We start from the raw sequence: 19,917 nt of genomic DNA on the forward strand, positions 1-19,917 counted from the left end.
CCCCGTCCCTTTCTCCTCTCTCTCCCCGTCCCTCTCTCCTCTCTCTCCCCATCCCTCTCTCCTCTCTCCATCCCTTCTCCTCTCTCTCCCCGTCCCTCTCTCTCCTCTCTCTCCCCATCCCTCTCTATCCTCTCTCTCCTCTCTCTCCCCGTCCCTCTCTATCCTCTCTCCCCATCCCTCTCTCCTCTCTCTCCCCATCCCTTTCTCCTCTCTCTCCCCGTCCCTCTCTCTCCTCTCTCTCCCTGTCCCTCTCTCCTCTCTCTCCCCGTCCCTCTCTCCTCTCTCCCCGTCCCTCTCTCCTGTCCCTCTCTATCCTCTCTCTCCCTCTCCCCATCCCTTTCTCCTCTCTCTCCCCGCTGACAGCGGTACAGCCTAGTCCAGACCAGACCAGAGTTAGGAGCTAAGAGCTGGCAGCGCTACAGGCTAGACCAGTCCAGACCAGAGTTAGGAGCTAAGAGCTGGCAGCGCTACAGGCTAGACCAGAGTTAGGAGCTAAGAGCTGGCAGCGCTACAGGCTAGACCAGTCCAGACCAGAGTTAGGAGCTAAGAGCTGGCAGCGCTACAGGCTAGACCAGTCCAGACCAGAGTTAGGAGCTAAGAGCTGGCAGCGCTACAGGCTAGACCAGAGTTAAGAGCTAAGAGCTGGCAGCGCTACAGGCTAGACCAGACCAGACCAGAGTTAGGAGCTAAGAGCTGGCAGCGCTACAGGCTAGACCAGTCCAGACCAGAGTTAGGAGCTAAGAGCTGGCAGCGCTACAGGCTAGACCAGAGTTAAGAGCTAAGAGCTGGCAGCGCTACAGGCTAGACCAGACCAGACCAGAGTTAGGAGCTAAGAGCTGACAGTGGTACAGCCTAGTCCAGACCAGACCAGAGTTAGGAGCTAAGAGCTGGCAGCGCTACAGGCTAGACCAGACCAGACCAGAGTTAGGAGCTAAGAGCCGACAGTGGTACAGCCTAGTCCAGACCAGACCAGACCAGAGTTAGGAGCTAAGAGCTGACAGTGGTACAGCCTTCCAATGAGTGGTGGTTCCCCCAACCAGGTGCCACTCTGTCCACATTATTCACATTCTACCTTTATACCCAGCAGCTGTTCTCCACCTAATGATGCTGGAACACCACTCAGTCACAATCCTTCCTACTATCATGCTGTTATTCAATCTCTCTCTTGTTCTGTTGCTAAGTCTATCTTTCTCCCTCTTGTTCCTTATGCTCTGTGGTTCGGTCTCTGTGTTTTTAGTTTTTTTCATTCTCTCTCCTTATGTCTCACTCTCACCTCTCTCTAGCTGTCTCGCTCTCTTTCTCAAATGTTCCCCTCATTCAGTGAAAACCTAGGGGTTTTTAAAGGTCCCAACTAGAGGTCGACCGACTGATTTTTCAATACCGATACCGATTATTGGAGGACCAAAAAATGTATTTAATTAAATAAATACATGTATTTGTAATAATGACAATTACAACAATACTGAATGAACACTTATTTTAACTTTAATGCATCAATAAAATAAATTTAGCCTCAAATAAATAATGAAACATGTTCAATTTGGTTTAAATAATGCAAAAACAAAGTGTTGGAGAAGAAAGTAAAAGTGCAATATGTGCCATGTAAGAAAGTTTAAGTTCCTTGCTCAGAACATGAGAACATATGAAAGCTGGTGGTTCCTTTTAACATGAGTCTTCAATATTCCCAGGTAAGAAGTTTTAGGTTGTAGTTATTATAGGACTATTTCTCTCTATACCATTTGTATTTCATATACCTTTGACGATTGGATGTTCTTATAGGCACTTTAGTATTGCCAGTGTAACAGTATAGCTTCCGTCCCTCTCCTCGCCCCTACCTGGACTCGAACCAGGAACAAATCGACAACAGCCACCCTCGAAGCAGCGTTACCCACATGCAGAGCAAGGGGAACAACTACTCCAAGTCTCAAAGTGAGTGACGTTTAAAACACTATTAGCGCGAACCCCGCTAACTAGCTAGCCATTTCACATCGGTTACACCAGCCTAATCTTGGGAGTTGATAGGCTTGAAGTCATAAACAGCACAATACTTGAAGCATTGCAAAGAGCTGCTGGCAAAACGCACGAAAGTGCTGTTTGAATGAATGCTTACGAGCCTTAGGTCATTAATATGGTCGAATCCGGAAACTATAATTTCAAAAACAAAATGTTTATTCTTTCAGTGAAATACGGAACCGTTCCGTATTTTATCTAATGGATGGCATCCATAAGTCTAAATATTGCTGTTACATTGTACAACATTCAATGTTATGTCATAATTACGTAAAATTCTGGCAAATTAGTTCGCAATGAGCCAGGCGGCCCAAACTGTTGCATATACCCTGACTCTGCATGCAATTCAAGAGAAGTGACACAATTTCACCTGGTTAATATTGCCTGGTAACCTGGATTTCTTTTAGCTAAATATGCAGGTTTAAAATATATATACTTCTGTGTATTGATTTTAAGAAGGGCATTGATGTTTATGGTTAGGTACACGTTGGAGCAACGACAGTCCTTTTTCGTGAATGTGCACCGCATCGATTATATGCAACGCAGGACACACTAGATAAACTAGTAATATCATCAACCATGTGTAGTTTTAACTAGTGATTATATTTTTATTTTACCTCTATTTTACCAGGTAAGCTTGTTAAGAACAAGTTCTCATTTGCAACTGCGACCTGGCCAAGATAAAGCATAGCAGTTCGACACATACAGCAACACAGAGTTACACATGGAGTAAAACAAACATACAGTCAATAATACAGTAGAAAAAAGAAAACAAAGTCTATATACAGTGAGTGCAAATAAGGGAGTTAAGGCAATAAATAGGCCATGGTGGCAAAGTAATTACAATATGGCAATTAAACACTGGAATGGTAGATGTGCAAAAGATGGATGTGCAAGTAGAGATACTGTGGTGCAAAAGGAGCAAAATAAATAAATACAGTATGGGAATGAGGTAGATGGATGGGCTGTATACAGTTGGGCTACGAACAGGTGCAGTGATCTGTGAGCTGCTCTGACAGCTGGTTCTTAAAGCTGGTGAGGGAGATGGGAATCTCCAGCTTCAGCGATTTTTGCAGTTCGTTCCAGTCAGTGGTAGCAGAGAACTGGAAGGAAAGGCGACCAAAGGAGGAATTGGCTTTGGGGGTGACCAGTGAGATATACCTGCTGGAGCGTGTGCTACGAGTGGGTGCTGCTATGGTGACCAGCGAGCTGAGATAGGGCGGGGCTTTACCTAGCAGAGACTTGTAGATAACCTGAAGCCAGTGGGTTTAGCGTTGAGTTTGGTGCGAGGGCCAGCCAACGAGAGCGTACAGGTCGCAGTGGTGGGTAGTATATGGGGCTTTGGTGACAAAACGGATGGCACTGTGATAGACTACATCCAGTTTGCTGTGTAGAGTGTTGGAGGCTATTTTATAGATGACATCGCCAAAGTCAAGGATCGGTAGGATGATCAGTTTTACGAGGGTATGTTTGGCAGCATGAGTGAAGGATGCTTTGTTGCGAAATAGGAAGCCGATTCTAGATGTCATTTTTGATTGGAGATGCTTAATGTGAGTCTGGAAGGAGAGTTTACAGTCTAGCCAGACACCTAGGTATTTGTAGTTGTCCACATTTACTAAGTCAGAACCGTCCAGAGTAGTGATGCTGGATGGGCGGGCAGGTGCGGGCAATGATCGGTTGAAGAGCATGCATTTAGTTTTTTTAGCGTTTAAGAGCAGTTGGAAGCCACGGACGGAGAGTTGTATGGCATTGAAGCTCGTCTGGAGGTTAGTTAACACAGTTTCCAAAGAAGGGCCAGAAGAATACAGAATGGTGTCGAATTATGATTGATTGTTTTTTATAAGATAAGTTTAATGCTAGCTAGCAACTTACCTTGGCTTCTTACTGCATTCGCGTAACAGGCGGGCTCCTCGTGAGGCAGGTGGTTAGAGCGTTGGACTAGTTAACCGTAAGGTTGCAAGATTGAATCCCTGAGCTGACAAGGTAAAAATCTGTCGTTCGCATTTGCCAGTATTGATATCAATAAGAGGACATTCTCTATCGATCTGTCCGATAGGGAATGCAGGGGGCTCTAACCAGGCCTTAATGTGAAGCAGCGAACTAGGACCATCTTAGAAACAGCTCTTCACTCCTGGACCGTGTTCATTGGGCACCAAATGGGGGAAAAACGGATTGAAAGAGGGAGGGTCTTCCTGGCCAATGCGAAATGCATATTTTTTGTGTTCAGTTGCGAAATGTTTGAAAATGTTTTCCATTGTGTGCTCAAATACCCTGCTTAATGTGGACGGAAGATGTCTGGATAAAGCTCTGTGCACATAAGCAAATCCCTGTTCCCATGTGATCCTCTGTAGAGGGTGGCTCTCTGTTTCCCCCCACCTACCGCTGGCCTCTGTCTTTTGAGGACACGGTCATCCTAGAGGGGGCAGTAGTTTGTCATGGTCATGATTTTATCCTCACATCTCTCGGCCGTCCTTGTTTCACCGGGTCTATATGCTTCAGTCGTGCTGAACTACGTCTTGTTTCTCTTCAGCTGGTCTGTTAACAGCTGTGGTGACACTCCACACAAACTGCAGAGGCCACGGCTGTAGAAAGCAACAACAAACTCAAGCAGGGAGAAAAGCAGACACTGCAAGTTAACTCCCCACCACCGCGCCGGATGATGCAATATTTAGAGGTCCTCGGATGAGCTTTACCGCGAAGGTATTCATTGTTGAATTTGAATGGAACTGAAGATTGGAAGGTCAGATCACCTGTCTGCTCAGCTGTAGCACGGTTTGTTCTGAGGGGTGTATTTTGGAGGGAGCAGGACCCAATGCGGCTTGCTCTTGGTCTTAGTGCTCTGGTTTCACTAGTAACCAGAAAGTCAACGCTGGTTACCTTATGTGGCAATGAATCGCTCTTCTCTTGGCAACGAACCCACTAACTACAAGTACAGGTGAACCCTCCCAATGCTGCACCGCACCCGGGCATATTGGGTGAAAATCCACATTAGCCTCACTCGACGAGGCCTCAATGGGAGTGTAGAGCGCAGGAGAAAAGTCACAGATGCTGCCTCTTTGTCTCTTCTGGGCTTTCAAATGACAGAAACTGTAATTTGGTGGAGAGGGCCCCCTCTCCGACTGCCAGGAGGGGGAGAGAAAGATTGAGAGAGGAAGAGAGTGCTGTGCGATGCGACTCTGAAACGCTCTTCCACAGGCAGAGTGGGCATTAGTGAGGCTCTGCCATCATTTGTTTGTTATGGCGGCCTCGCTCCACGCACAGCGGCTGCCGACACTTCCTCCCAACTGGTGCCCAAAAGAGGAGTAAATTGCTCCCCATAAAACCATTTTATCTCTCCCCCTGCATCTCCAGTACCTCCTCTGTCTGTGTTGAGGTAGGTTGTCTGTTATCATTCAGCTCTCGTGTGTGTGTGTGTGTGTGTGTGTGTGTGTGTGTGTGTGTGTGTGTGTGTGTGTGTGTGTGTGTAAAATCAGCAGTGTTGTTCCCGTTCCCACCTGGAAGTTCTTTAACACAAGCCGCCGTCCCCCCCAGAGGATGAAGCCTGTCCAAACCTCATGCATATTTAACAGGCCAAACTAGCAGGTAGAGTTAGCACTGTGTGCCTCAGCCCGGTGTCATCATTCAGACTGCCCGTGCACACACACATTCACACACACCATATGCACACGGCAGAAGCGGCAGCGTTACAACTGCTAATATAAGCTAGTTCAGACACCAGTGCCTATATAGCAGATCTGATAAAGACGCCAGGAACAACATGTACTAAATGGAAATGAGAGTCTTCTGAGACCTCCCAGAATAAGTGTTGTTTTTAGGTTAGTTCCACATTTCCCTGGGTGTGCTCCTTTCTAGATGCCGCTGTGTGCATCTCATACATTTGAATATTGAGCTGATTACAGCTGGTGAAATGTTGCCTCTTTCTGCGCTTCTCCTGTTCTTGGTTTTCTGTTCCCCATTTTCTCTCTTTGGGTGTCCTGAATTAGAGTTTCTGCATCATTTGGAAAATGCTTAACAGTGATTTTGTGTTTAATTTCTTCATTTGGGAAGGGAATTGGAATTATCCCAGCTTTTTAGTAACCATTTAGCAGTGATTCTTTAATCTGTTCTCTGGTCTTCTGTTTCATTCTGGATGGGATGATCTCCGTTGTTGATGGTAATGATTTGGTCAAATAGGATTCCGCGTGGCCTTCGGTTGAGTGCAGAGGACAACATGATCCAGTGTTTTCATTGCTTTTTGTTGTCTTTCCGCTAGTACGCCTCATTCGCCACACCACAGCCAAATGCCATTTTAATCAACCCCAACTAAAATCATTTTCTCTTCTCTAAAGCCTAATCGCTTTCTCCGTTCCACGCGGGGCATTTACAATGTAATTACATATGATTTACCAACAGCTGCAGCCATAATGGCGCATAAACAAATTACAGAACAGAGTGAGAGAAAAGAGAGGGAAGGAGGAGAAAAGAGATCTGGAACAGTCTTCACTTTATGTGGATCAGTGTTTTTGCTCACTAGCAAATACACAAAGCGAGGCCTGTCACACTGGAGACCCATTAGCCTCTTACACTGAGACTGCAAATTCATAGATTTGTCTTTTTTTTTCTTCAAACCAACGTGGAATTGGGAACTGGGACTCTCCTTACTACATACGTCTCCTGGTATTTCTCCTAGCCTGATTTGGATTTGCCAGAGATGCATGTTGCAGATCTCTCTGGGTTGCTGAAGGCAGGAAACCAACCGTAGGCGTCGGTTCACTGGACACTCACAGGGTTTATCTTTAGATTTCTCTGCAGTGTATGCAAACAGACAGAGGGAGATGTAGGCTGTTTTATGTTTTTTACACATCGGTTGGGTTGGAATGTTGTTCTTTCAAGCTGAAAAAAGGAACACTTTGCCTGTTTGTTTACCTGTGTGTGTGGGGGGGGGGGGGGGGGTGCATCTGTGCTTGCCAGAGTGCTAATGTATGTGTCTTCATTCCTCTCTCTCTCTCTCTCTGTGTCTGTTTGCTGGAGAGTGCTAGTGTATTTGTCTTCGTTCCTCTCACTCTGTGTGTGCGTGTGTGAGCTTGAGCGCTTTCCCATTCCCTTGTGTGTGCATTACCGCCCAAGCCTACACCTGGAAGGGAATCTGCATGCATAGATGTGTGTAATCAAGCAGTGCCCTCCACTACAGGTCACCCTGGGCCAAGATGCCTGCACAGCAAATGACCAGCCGTAAACTGACTGGCAGTAGGTAGGGAGATTCTAATGCTGCAGAACCCCAGCGCTGCATGCTGAATCTAATACCTAATAAGTGTCATCGTTCTCTCTCACCTGGCCCTGTGGTGTGTGTGTGTGTGTTATATAATGGATAGCAAAACCACAGAGAAATATGTAGTAGTTAAGAGGCTTAAGTTCACCATTAAATCAGGATGGCACTTGAAATGAAGAGGAATTGAAGTGTGGGGGTGTGGGGGGGGGGGGGGGGGGGGGGTGGTGTATGTATGCTACGTATGTGTGCACTAAGTCCTCTCTGTGAACAGCCTACAACCATCACCAAGAAACATAACCTCATTGGTCAATATCAACATGACTGTAGGTTCACTGTAACAGACACGGTCCCTGTTCCTTCTCCCTAACCAACGTCTTTATCCTCAAACATCCACCTTCAGAGTGAGAGACATTAGATGTACAGTGTCTGACTCAATCTGACCCGACTGTAATTAGAGGGAATCTAAGGCTTCTACCAAGTAGTGAAATTACACTGTGAAATCAGTGATCCATAGAGATGACTGCTTCCCATATGTTACCCTATTCCCTACATAGTGCACTACTTTTAACCAGGGCCCATAGGGCACTACATAAGGAATATGGTGCCATTTGGGATGCTGTCGGCCGTGTACTGATCTACTGTTCCTTATGTAACCTCAGCTATATGACCTCATGGATGGCTTTAAACCCCACTGGTGTTATATGAGGACACTGGCCTGGAGGATGGATCCCATAGGAGAACATGGAAGGTAGGGTTAACATTAGTGTTTCATAAGCACACCGGCCACTCTTGAGTTTGTGTGCTTGCCCTGATTTTCATAGGATAGGATGTAGCATAGCCTACAGTGCCTTCGGAAAGTATTCAGACCCCTTCCCTTTTCCACGGTACGTTACAGCCTTATTCTAAAATGGATTGAATGAATTTGTTTCCTAATCTACCTCCTTCCTGTACCTTCCCCTCCACAGTAATGCCAGGCCTCTGCTACATCATGTGTTCTGTACCCTACCTCCTTCCTGTACCTTCCCCTCCACAGTAATGCCAGGCCTCTGCTACATCATGTGTTCTGTACCCTACCTCCTTCCTGTACCTTCCCCGCCACAGTAATGCCAGGCCTCTGCTACATCATGTGTTCTGTACCCTACCTCCTTCCTGTACCTTCCCCGCCACAGTAATGCCAGGCCTCTGCTACATCATGTGTTCTGTACCCTACCTCCTTCCTGTACCTTCCCCTCCACAGTAATGCCAGGCCTCTGCTACATCATGTGTTCTGTACCCTACCTCCTTCCTGTACCTTCCCCTCCACAGTAATGCCAGGCCTCTGCTACATCATGTGTTCTGTACCCTACCTCCTTCCTGTACCTTCCCCTCCACAGTAATGCCAGGCCTCTGCTACATCATGTGTTCTGTACCCTACCTCCTTCCTGGACCTTCCCCTCCACAGTAATGCCAGGCCTCTGCTACATCATGTGTTCTGTACCCTACCTCCTTCCTGTACCTTCCCCTCCCCAGTAATGCCAGGCCTCTGCTACATCATGTGTTCTGTACCCTACCTCCTTCCTGTACCTTCCCCTCCACAGTAATGCCAGGTCTCTGCTACATCATGTGTTCTGTACCCTACCTCCTTCCTGTACCTTCCCCTCCACAGTAATGCCAGGTCTCTGCTACATCATGTGTTCTGTACCCTACCTCCTTCCTGTACCTTCCCCGCCACAGTAATGCCAGGCCTCTGCTACATCATGTGTTCTGTACCCTACCTCCTTCCTGTACCTTCCCCGCCACAGTAATGCCAGGCCTCTGCTACATCATGTGTTCTGTACCCTACCTCCTTCCTGTACCTTCCCCTCCACAGTAATGCCAGGTCTCTGCTACATCATGTGTTCTGTACCCTACCTCCTTCCTGTACCTTCCCCTCCACAGTAATGCCAGGCCTCTGCTACATCATGTGTTCTGTACCCTACCTCCTTCCTGTACCTTCCCCTCCACAGTAATGCCAGGCCTCTGCTACATCATGTGTTCTGTACCCTACCTCCTTCCTGTACCTTCCCCTCCACAGTAATGCCAGGCCTCTGCTACATCATGTGTTCTGTACCCTACCTCCTTCCTGTACCTTCCCCTCCACAGTAATGCCAGGCCTCTGCTACATCATGTGTTCTGTACCCTACCTCCTTCCTGTACCTTCCCCTCCACCGTAATGCCAGGCCTCTGCTACATCATGTGTTCTGTACCCTACCTCCTTCCTGTACCTTCCCCTCCACAGTAATGCCAGGCCTCTGCTACATCATGTGTTCTGTACCCTACCTCCTTCCTGTACCTTCCCCTCCACAGTAATGCCAGGCCTCTGCTACATCATGTGTTCTGTACCCTACCTCCTTCCTGTACCTTCCCCTCCACAGTAATGCCAGGTCTCTGCTACATCATGTGTTCTGTACCCTACCTCCTTCCTGTACCTTCCCCTCCACAGTAATGCCAGGTCTCTGCTACATAATGTGTTCTGTACCCTACCTCCTTCCTGTACCTTCCCCTCCACAGTAATGCCAGGCCTCTGCTACAGCATGTGTTCTGTACCCTACCTCCTTCCTGTACCTTCCCCTCCACAGTAATGCCAGGCCTCTGCTACATCATGTGTTCTGTACCCTACCTCCTTCCTGTACCTTCCCCTCCACAGTAATGCCAGGTCTCTGCTACATCATGTGTTCTGTACCCTACCTCCTTCCTGTACCTTCCCCTCCACAGTAATGCCAGGCCTCTGCTACATCATGTGTTCTGTACACTACCTCCTTCCTGTACCTTCCCCTCCACAGTAATGCCAGGTCTCTGCTACATCATGTGTTCTGTACCCTACCTCCTTCCTGTACCTTCCCCTCCACAGTAATGCCAGGTCTCTGCTACATAATGTGTTCTGTACCCTACCTCCTTCCTGTACCTTCCCCTCCACAGTAATGCCAGGCCTCTGCTACATCATGTGTTCTGTACCCTACCTCCTTCCTGTACCTTCCCCTCCACAGTAATGCCAGGCCTCTGCTACATCATGTGTTCTGTACCCTACCTCCTTCCTGTACCTTCCCCTCCACAGTAATGCCAGGCCTCTGCTACATCATGTGTTCTGTACCCTACCTCCTTCCTGTACCTTCCCCTCCACAGTAATGCCAGGCCTCTGCTACATAATGTGTTCTGTACCCTACCTCCTTCCTGTACCTTCCCCGCCACAGTAATGCCAGGCCTCTGCTACATCATGTGTTCTGTACCCTACCTCCTTCCTGTACCTTCCCCTCCACAGTAATGCCAGGCCTCTGCTACATAATGTGTTCTGTACCCTACCTCCTTCCTGTACCTTCCCCGCCACAGTAATGCCAGGCCTCTGCTACATAATGTGTTCTGTACCCTACCTCCTTCCTGTACCTTCCCCTCCACAGTAATGCCAGGCCTCTGCTACATCATGTGTTCTGTACCCTACCTCCTTCCTGTACCTTCCCCTCCACAGTAATGCCAGGCCTCTGGTATTAATTAGGTTAAATGAAGTGTTTCCATTAAAGCTTTATATAGCGATTGGAGAGGACTCCCTCTTAGCTTATTTATTATTTAATCAAATCTCTCTGGGCCCAAAGTGGAGCAAGCCGCGCGACCCAGGCAAAGACGCACGCACACTCACACACGCACCATTACCACTACTACTCCTGGCTGGGGAAGCAGGAAGACGCTCTCTCTCAAACTTTTTTAATTACATTAATAAATATTCCGCCGGCAGCCGGAGCGCTGCGCAGCCGCAACTACGGCAACGGATGTGGTGCGCTACTACGGTAATGCGGCCGTCACGAGCTGTACCTCTGGGATAGATGGGGGGGGGGGGGGTAGGGTTGTTGATCTGAGCTGTACCTCTAGGATAGTTGGGGGGGTAGGGTTGTTGATCTGAGCTGTACCTCTGGGATAGATGGGAGGGTTGTTGATCTGAGCTGTACCTCTAGGATAGTTGGGGGGGTAGGGTTGTTGATCTGAGCTGTACCTCTGGGATAGATGGGAGGGTTGTTGATCTGAGCTGTACCTCTGGGATAGATGGGAGGGTTGGGGGGTAGGGTTGTTGATCTGAGCTGTACCTCTGGGGTAGATGGCAGGGTTGTTGATCTGACGTGTTTCCTTAAATCTGCTGCTCCTACAAAACACTGAGGATGCCTTTCTCAAGCGTGTGTTTGTGTGTGTCTGTGCGCTCCTCGCTCCCCTCAAACAGCAGTCATTAGCCATCAGGGTGCCAGTGGATGAGCAGTGAGGAGTGTGGACGCCACGTTCCTCTCCCCAAACCCCACAACAGACACACACACCCCCTCTCACACATACACCCCCCCCCCCCCCCCCCCCCCCCCCCCCCCCCCCCCCCCCCGCAAGCCTCCTGTTTTCACTCTCTTGTTTAGCGTACATGACACCATGTAAAGGTAGCTGGCTAAGAGCTAGCTGGCTGCTCACTCTCTTTTGAACTTTTAATATTCCCTCGTTTTTTTAAACAAACGCTCTGATGCAGGCCGGAATAAAATCACAATAACAGCTCTGAGCTGTTGTAGGGAGGGAGCAGTGGTGTGTGAGATGTGGCTTGTTCGTTCGTTTAATGTGGCTTTGCCTTTGAGGTGTTTGTTTGATCACAACCCCCCACACCCCACACACACACACCTCCCTCCAATACACACACACACACACACATCTCCCTCCAATACACACACACACACACCTCCCTCCAATACACACACACACACACCTCCCTCCAATACACACACACCTCCCTTCAATACACACACACCTCCCTCCAATACACACACACCTCCCTCCAATACACAAACACACACACCTCCCTCCAATACACACACACACCTCCCTCCAATACACACACACACACACCTCCCTCCAATACACGCACACACACACACCTCCCTCCAATACACGCACACACACACACACCTCCCTCCAATACACGCACACACCTCCCTCCAATACACACACACACACCTCTCTCCAATACACACACACACACACACCTCTCTCCAATACACACACACACACACACACACCTCCCTCCAATACACACACACACCACACCTCCCTCCAATACACACACACACACACACCTCCCTCCAATACACACACACACACACACCTCCCTCCAATACACACACACACACACACCTCCCTCCAATACACACACACACACACACACCTCCCTCCAATACACACACACACACACACACACCTCCCTCCAATACACACACACACCTCCCTCCAATACACACACACCTCTCTCCAATACACACACACACACACCTCCCTCCAATACACACACACACACACACACCTCCCTCCAATACACACACACACACCTCCCTCCAATACACACACACACATACCTCGTTCAGTAGCGTTGGTAATGCAGTGGAGGAGCCCATCCATGTCACATTTCCGTAATGCTTCAAGCTCACGGGCCACAGATTACACTGATTACACAGATTGCTGATCTGTGTGTGTATGTCATATATGCTGTGCCATTGTGTGTGAACGTCTGTATGTTTGTGGCGGACACCATCACCACCACCCCTCCCCCGGGGGGGCACATGCTGAAACATCACCTCTATCAACCTGGCTCACACCAAAGGGAAACGACCACAAGTCCTCTGTGTGTTATGGCTGGTGTAGCATGTTCATTACTAGCAGTTCTAGCATTGTCTGCTTGCTTTTAGTGCTGCTTTCTCTGCCATCTTAGAAATAATTACTTTTTTTCATCAATCGTTGAGAATGTTTCCATGTCCAGCCTCCCCCCACACTCACACACACACACTTGCTGTGCAGACGAAGGGGCATTCTTTTTTTATTGAGTCAGTGTATAGCCCTGGTTGTTACATTGCCCAAGGCCCAAGGGGAAATCAATGGGAATAGGTTGTCAACAAATCACCATGTAATTTCAACATCGGGCACTTTGCTAAACTAGCTGGAGTAAGCGATCTGCACTCTCTTCACACACTCTCTCTCACACACGCACGCACACACATCCCATACCTCTTCACACACACTCCGAGCCATCAGCCGTGACAGCTAGCCATTTGTTACTGCTGAGCGCAAATCACTGGACTAGATTGCAGATTGCAGTCTGAATCCACACAGCCTGGCGCTCTTATCATCCTCTTCAAAACATGGATATTATCCACCGCCACATTGTCTGGCATCTCCACCTAATAGTTCTCCCATACAGGATAATGGGTTGGTGACTGGTAAACACGTCATAGAGCGCTGTCTATTTACTCATGCTGTTTTGGTTATGACTGTCTCCGCTGATGGTAAGGCTAGTAGAAATAGGATTATTTAGTATTTGTGACATGGTGCTAATGCAGTGATAATTACTACAGGAAACGGAGATGACCAATTTCCCCATGGTGGTTACTGCGATCGGGCGTCCATTTTGGGGCAGAGCGCTGTATGGCTCAACAGTGATACATGGGATATGAGCCAAATACTAATGCTGTTGGCATCTAGTCAACGGGCCTGTTTGTAGACATTGAACATGTCTACAAACATTTTCAATGTCTACAATCGCTTGTACTTGGACTATCGCTTGTCCTTCGACAAATCACTGATTTAATATGACATTATTGGTCAAAGCATTGTAGTGGAACCATCACTTTCACCTATCCATTCATGGTAGATCAGAGATTACTGCGTGGAAGAGTTGCGTGTTCCAAGTACTTTACATTTACTGACAAAGTAATCCAACCAGGCTCTATGCTAACAGGAATGGACTCAATGTATTTAAACAGAGACCAAAAGTGAAGCATTTCATGCTCCTCCTCCTCCTCTTCCCTCTCTCTCCCCGCCCCTCAGGCACCCAGCTGGAGAACCTGATGGAGACCATGAGGGCAGAGATCGCCGCCCAGCCCCCAGTGGAGGGCTCGTACGCTGCCCGCCGAGGGGACTACTGCATCGCCAATTTCTCCGCCGACGGAGAGTGGTACGTGTTTTGTCTTTCTGTCACATGGTGCTGCAATGTCTCCATTTGAATGTGTAGTAAAATACCTGACCCTATGTTGAGGTCTTGGAACTCATCTTTCTGTTAAAGAGAGAGCTATTGGTCCTACAATCAATCCTCTTTTCTTATGACTAGTGCCCAATCAATCCCCTTTCCTTATGACTAGTGCCCAATCAATCCCCTTTCCTTATGACTAGTGCCCAATCAATCCCCTTTCCTTATGACTAGTGCCCAATCAATCCCCTTTCCTTATGACTAGTGCCCAATCCATCCCCTTTCCTTATGACTAGTGCCCAATCAATCCCCTTTCCTTATGACTAGTGCCCAATCAATCCCCTTTCCTTATGACTAGTGCCCAATCCATCCCCTTTCCTTATGACTAGTGCCCAATCAATCCCCTTTCCTTATGACTAGTGCCCAATCAATCCCCTTTCCTTATGACTAGTGCCCAATCAATCCCCTTTCCTTATGACTAGTGCCCAATCAATCCCCTTTCCTTATGACTAGTGCCCAATCAGTCCCCTTTCCTTATGACTAGTGCCCAATCAATCCCCTTTCCTTATGACTAGTGCCCAATCAATCCCCTTTCCTTATGACTAGTGCCCAATCAATCCCCTTTCCTTATGACTAGTGCCCAATCAATCCCCTTTCCTTATGACTAGTGCCCAATCAATCCCCTTTCCTTATGACTAGTGCCCAATCAATCCCCTTTCCTTATGACTAGTGCCCAATCAATCCCCTTTCCTTATGACTAGTGCCCAATCAATCCCCTTTCCTTATGACTAGTGCCCAAGTCGGGGCTAATAGTTGGCATTTGGGTTCAGCCAAAATGTACATTAGAGGATCGTATTAGAGCAACAGATAAGCTCCGCCCTTAACCTGGATGTAAGTCACCCACACCCTCTCTAATTGGCTTTTTGCCTGGATCTATTCTTATAGAGACCTTTGATGTTTGTAAAGGCCAGGTATCAACTTTCCAAAATACAAAGCGTCCTACCGATTTATCTACCCTTTGTTCATACTGTTTCTGGTTTTAAATATGCCCAGCCATAAAAGGGACATCACAAAGTCATGGCTCCTGAACGGCCCTGGTTTTTAAGAGGGCCCCTTTTAGAACAGAGCTTTGTAGAGGTGTTGAGCCCTCGTCAACCCAGCCGGTACACCGGATGTTGCTGGTGAAGTTTACAGATGGTGGCGGGGACAGATGGTAGTCGCGGAGGCGAAGTGCGTCGGGTGGGCGCCACCGGGTGTCTGCTATGACTTTGGGCCCCATCAAGGAGGTGACCGAGAGAGAGAGAGACGGTGGGAAGGAGAGGGAGAGAAGGGAAATGCCAAACTGATATTAAAAATAGAGACTCACCCCTCCCTAACCAGGTGGACAGCTCATCATCTCCCTCCCCCTCTCCCCTCACTCAACTTCTGGGAACAAAAACTTTTACGTTTTCGCATCCACCAGTCATAGTTGAGGAGAGCTTTCAAAAGAGCCATCTGTGAGATGCAGTGTCTGGGATTTATTATTATTTTTTATTTTCTTGTTCACTTGTACTTCCTAATCTCCCTTTGGCTGTTTTGCATGGAGAGCACCAGTCTATTGTTACTCCTGTTTTGTATGGAGAGCACCAGTCTATTGTTACTCCTGTTTTGTATGGAGAGCACCAGTCTATTGTTACTCCTGTTTTGTATGGAGAGCACCAGTCTGTTACTCCTGTTTTGTATGGAGAGCACCAGTCTGTTGTTACTCCTGTTTTGTATGGAGAGCACCAGTCTGTTACTCCTGTTTTGTATGGTGAGCACCATCTGTTGTTACTCCTGTTTTGTATGGAGAGCACCAGTCTGTTGTTACTCCTGTTTTGTATGGAGAGCACCAGTCTGTTGTTACTCCTGTTTTGTATGGAGAGCACCAGTCTGTTGTTACTCCTGTTTTGTATGGAGAGCACCAGTCTCTTGTTACTCCTGTTTTGTATGGAGAGCACCAGTCTATTGTTACTCCTGTTTTGTATGGAGAGCACCAGTCTGTTACTCCTGTTTTGCATGGAGAGCACCAGTCTTGTTACTCCTGTTTTGTATGGAGAGCACCAGTCTGTTACTCCTGTTTTGCATGGAGAGCACCAGTCTATTGTTACTCCTGTTTTGTATGGAGAGCACCAGTCTATTGTTAATCATGTTGTGCATGGAGAGCACCAGTCTGTTACTCCTGTTTTGTATGGAGAGCACCAGTCTGTTGTTACTCCTGTTGTGTATGGAGAGCACCAGTCTGTTGTTACTCCTGTTTTGTATGGAGAGCACCAGTCTATTGTTACTCCTGTTTTGTATGGAGAGCACCAGTCTGTTACTCCTGTTTTGTTTGGAGAGCACCAGTCTGTTACTCCTGTTTTGTATGGAGAGCACCAGTCTGTTGTTACTCCTGTTTTGTATGGAGAGCACCAGTCTGTTACTCCTGTTTTGTATGGAGAGCACCAGTCTGTTGTTACTCCTGTTTTGTATGGAGAGCACCAGTCTGTTACTCCTGTTTTGTATGGAGAGCACCAGTCTGTTGTTACTCCTGTTTTGTATGGAGAGCACCAGTCTGTTACTACTGTTTTGTATGGAGAGCACCAGTCTGTTGTTACTCCTGTTTTGCATGGAGAGCACCAGTCTGTTGTTACTCCTGTTGTGCATGGAGAGCACCAGTCTGTTGTTACTCCTGTTTTGTATGGAGAGCACCAGTCTATTGTTAATCATGTTTTGCATGGAGAGCACCAGTCTATTGTTAATCATGTTTTGTATGGAGAGCACCAGTCTGTTGTTACTCCTGTTTTGTATGGAGAGCACCAGTCTGTTAATCATGTTTTGTATGGAGAGCACCAGTCTGTTAATCATGTTTTGTATGGAGAGCACCAGTCTGTTACTCCTGTTTTGTATGGAGAGCACCAGTCTATTGTTAATCATGTTTTGCATGGAGAGCACCAGTCTATTGTTAATCATGTTTTGTATGGAGAGCACCAGTCTGTTACTCCTGTTTTGTATGGGGAGCACCAGTCTATTGTTAATCATGTTTTGCATGGAGAGCACCAGTCTATTGTTAATCATGTTTTGTATGGAGAGCACCAGTCTGTTAATCATGTTTTGTATGGAGAACACCAGTCTGTTACTCCTGTTTTGTATGGAGAGCACCAGTCTATTGTTAATCATGTTTTGTATGGAGAACACCAGTCTGTTACTCCTGTTTTGTATGGAGAGCACCAGTCTGTTAATCATGTTTTGTATGGAGAGCACCAGTCTGTTAATCATGTTTTGTATGGAGAGCACCAGTCTGTTAATCATGTTTTGTATGGAGAACACCAGTCTGTTGTTACTCCTGTTTTGTATGGAGAGCACCAGTCTATTGTTAATCATGTTTTGCATGGAGAGCACCAGTCTATTGTTAACCCTGTTTTGTATGGAGAGCACCAGTCTGTTGTTACTCCTGTTGTGCATGGAGAGCACCAGTCTGTTGTTACTCCTGTTTTGTATGGAGAGCACCAGTCTATTGTTACTCCTGTTTTGTATGGAGAACACCAGTCTGTTGTTACTCCTGTTTTGTATGGAGAGCACCAGTCTATTGTTAATCATGTTTTGCATGGAGAGCACCAGTCTATTGTTACTCCTGTTTTGTATGGAGAGCACCAGTCTATTGTTAATCATGTTGTGCATGGAGAGCACCAGTCTATTGTTACTCCTGTTTTGTATGGAGAGCACCAGTCTATTGTTAATCATGTTGTACATGGAGAGCATCAGTCTATTGTTAATCATGTTGTGCATGGAGAGCACCAGTCTATTGTTACTCCTGTTTTGTATGGAGAGCACCAGTCTATTGTTACTCCTGTTGGCATGGAGAGCACCAGTCTATTGTTACTCCTGTTTTGTATGGAGAGCACCAGTCTATTGTTAATCATGTTGTGCATGGAGAGCACCAGTCTATTGTTACTCCTGTTGTGCATGGAGAGCACCAGTCTATTGTTAATCATGTTGTGCATGGAGAGCACCAGTCTATTGTTACTCCTGTTTTGTATGGAGAGCACCAGTCTGTTGTTACTCCTGTTTTGTATGGAGAGCACCAGTCTGTTACTACTGTTTTGTATGGAGAGCACCAGTCTGTTGTTACTCCTGTTTTGCATGGAGAGCACCAGTCTGTTGTTACTCCTGTTGTGCATGGAGAGCACCAGTCTGTTGTTACTCCTGTTTTGTATGGAGAGCACCAGTCTATTGTTAATCATGTTTTGCATGGAGAGCACCAGTCTATTGTTAATCATGTTTTGTATGGAGAGCACCAGTCTGTTGTTACTCCTGTTTTGTATGGAGAGCACCAGTCTGTTAATCATGTTTTGTATGGAGAGCACCAGTCTGTTAATCATGTTTTGTATGGAGAGCACCAGTCTGTTACTCCTGTTTTGTATGGAGAGCACCAGTCTATTGTTAATCATGTTTTGCATGGAGAGCACCAGTCTATTGTTAATCATGTTTTGTATGGAGAGCACCAGTCTGTTACTCCTGTTTTGTATGGGGAGCACCAGTCTATTGTTAATCATGTTTTGCATGGAGAGCACCAGTCTATTGTTAATCATGTTTTGTATGGAGAGCACCAGTCTGTTAATCATGTTTTGTATGGAGAACACCAGTCTGTTACTCCTGTTTTGTATGGAGAGCACCAGTCTATTGTTAATCATGTTTTGTATGGAGAACACCAGTCTGTTACTCCTGTTTTGTATGGAGAGCACCAGTCTGTTAATCATGTTTTGTATGGAGAGCACCAGTCTGTTAATCATGTTTTGTATGGAGAGCACCAGTCTGTTAATCATGTTTTGTATGGAGAACACCAGTCTGTTGTTACTCCTGTTTTGTATGGAGAGCACCAGTCTATTGTTAATCATGTTTTGCATGGAGAGCACCAGTCTATTGTTAACCCTGTTTTGTATGGAGAGCACCAGTCTGTTGTTACTCCTGTTGTGCATGGAGAGCACCAGTCTGTTGTTACTCCTGTTTTGTATGGAGAGCACCAGTCTATTGTTACTCCTGTTTTGTATGGAGAACACCAGTCTGTTGTTACTCCTGTTTTGTATGGAGAGCACCAGTCTATTGTTAATCATGTTTTGCATGGAGAGCACCAGTCTATTGTTACTCCTGTTTTGTATGGAGAGCACCAGTCTATTGTTAATCATGTTGTGCATGGAGAGCACCAGTCTATTGTTACTCCTGTTTTGTATGGAGAGCACCAGTCTATTGTTAATCATGTTGTACATGGAGAGCATCAGTCTATTGTTAATCATGTTGTGCATGGAGAGCACCAGTCTATTGTTACTCCTGTTTTGTATGGAGAGCACCAGTCTATTGTTACTCCTGTTGGCATGGAGAGCACCAGTCTATTGTTACTCCTGTTTTGTATGGAGAGCACCAGTCTATTGTTAATCATGTTGTGCATGGAGAGCACCAGTCTATTGTTACTCCTGTTGTGCATGGAGAGCACCAGTCTATTGTTAATCATGTTGTGCATGGAGAGCACCAGTCTATTGTTAATCATGTTGTGCATGGAGAGCACCAGTCTATTGTTACTCCTGTTGTGCATGGAGAGCACCAGTCTATTGTTAATCATGTTGTGCATGGAGAGCACCAGTCTATTGTTAATCATGTTGTGCATGGAGAGCACCAG

At 46.9% G+C, this 19,917-nt stretch overlaps 1 pseudogene; it reads left to right on the forward strand.

Moving 5' to 3' along the window:
* LOC109881868 (staphylococcal nuclease domain-containing protein 1-like) overlaps nucleotides 1-19,917 on the forward strand; it is a 356,997-nt pseudogene that overhangs the window by 272,032 nt on the left and 65,048 nt on the right.

Source organism: Oncorhynchus kisutch, linkage group LG19, assembly GCF_002021735.2.
Source record: "Oncorhynchus kisutch isolate 150728-3 linkage group LG19, Okis_V2, whole genome shotgun sequence".
Taxonomy (NCBI): Eukaryota; Metazoa; Chordata; class Actinopteri; order Salmoniformes; family Salmonidae; genus Oncorhynchus; species Oncorhynchus kisutch.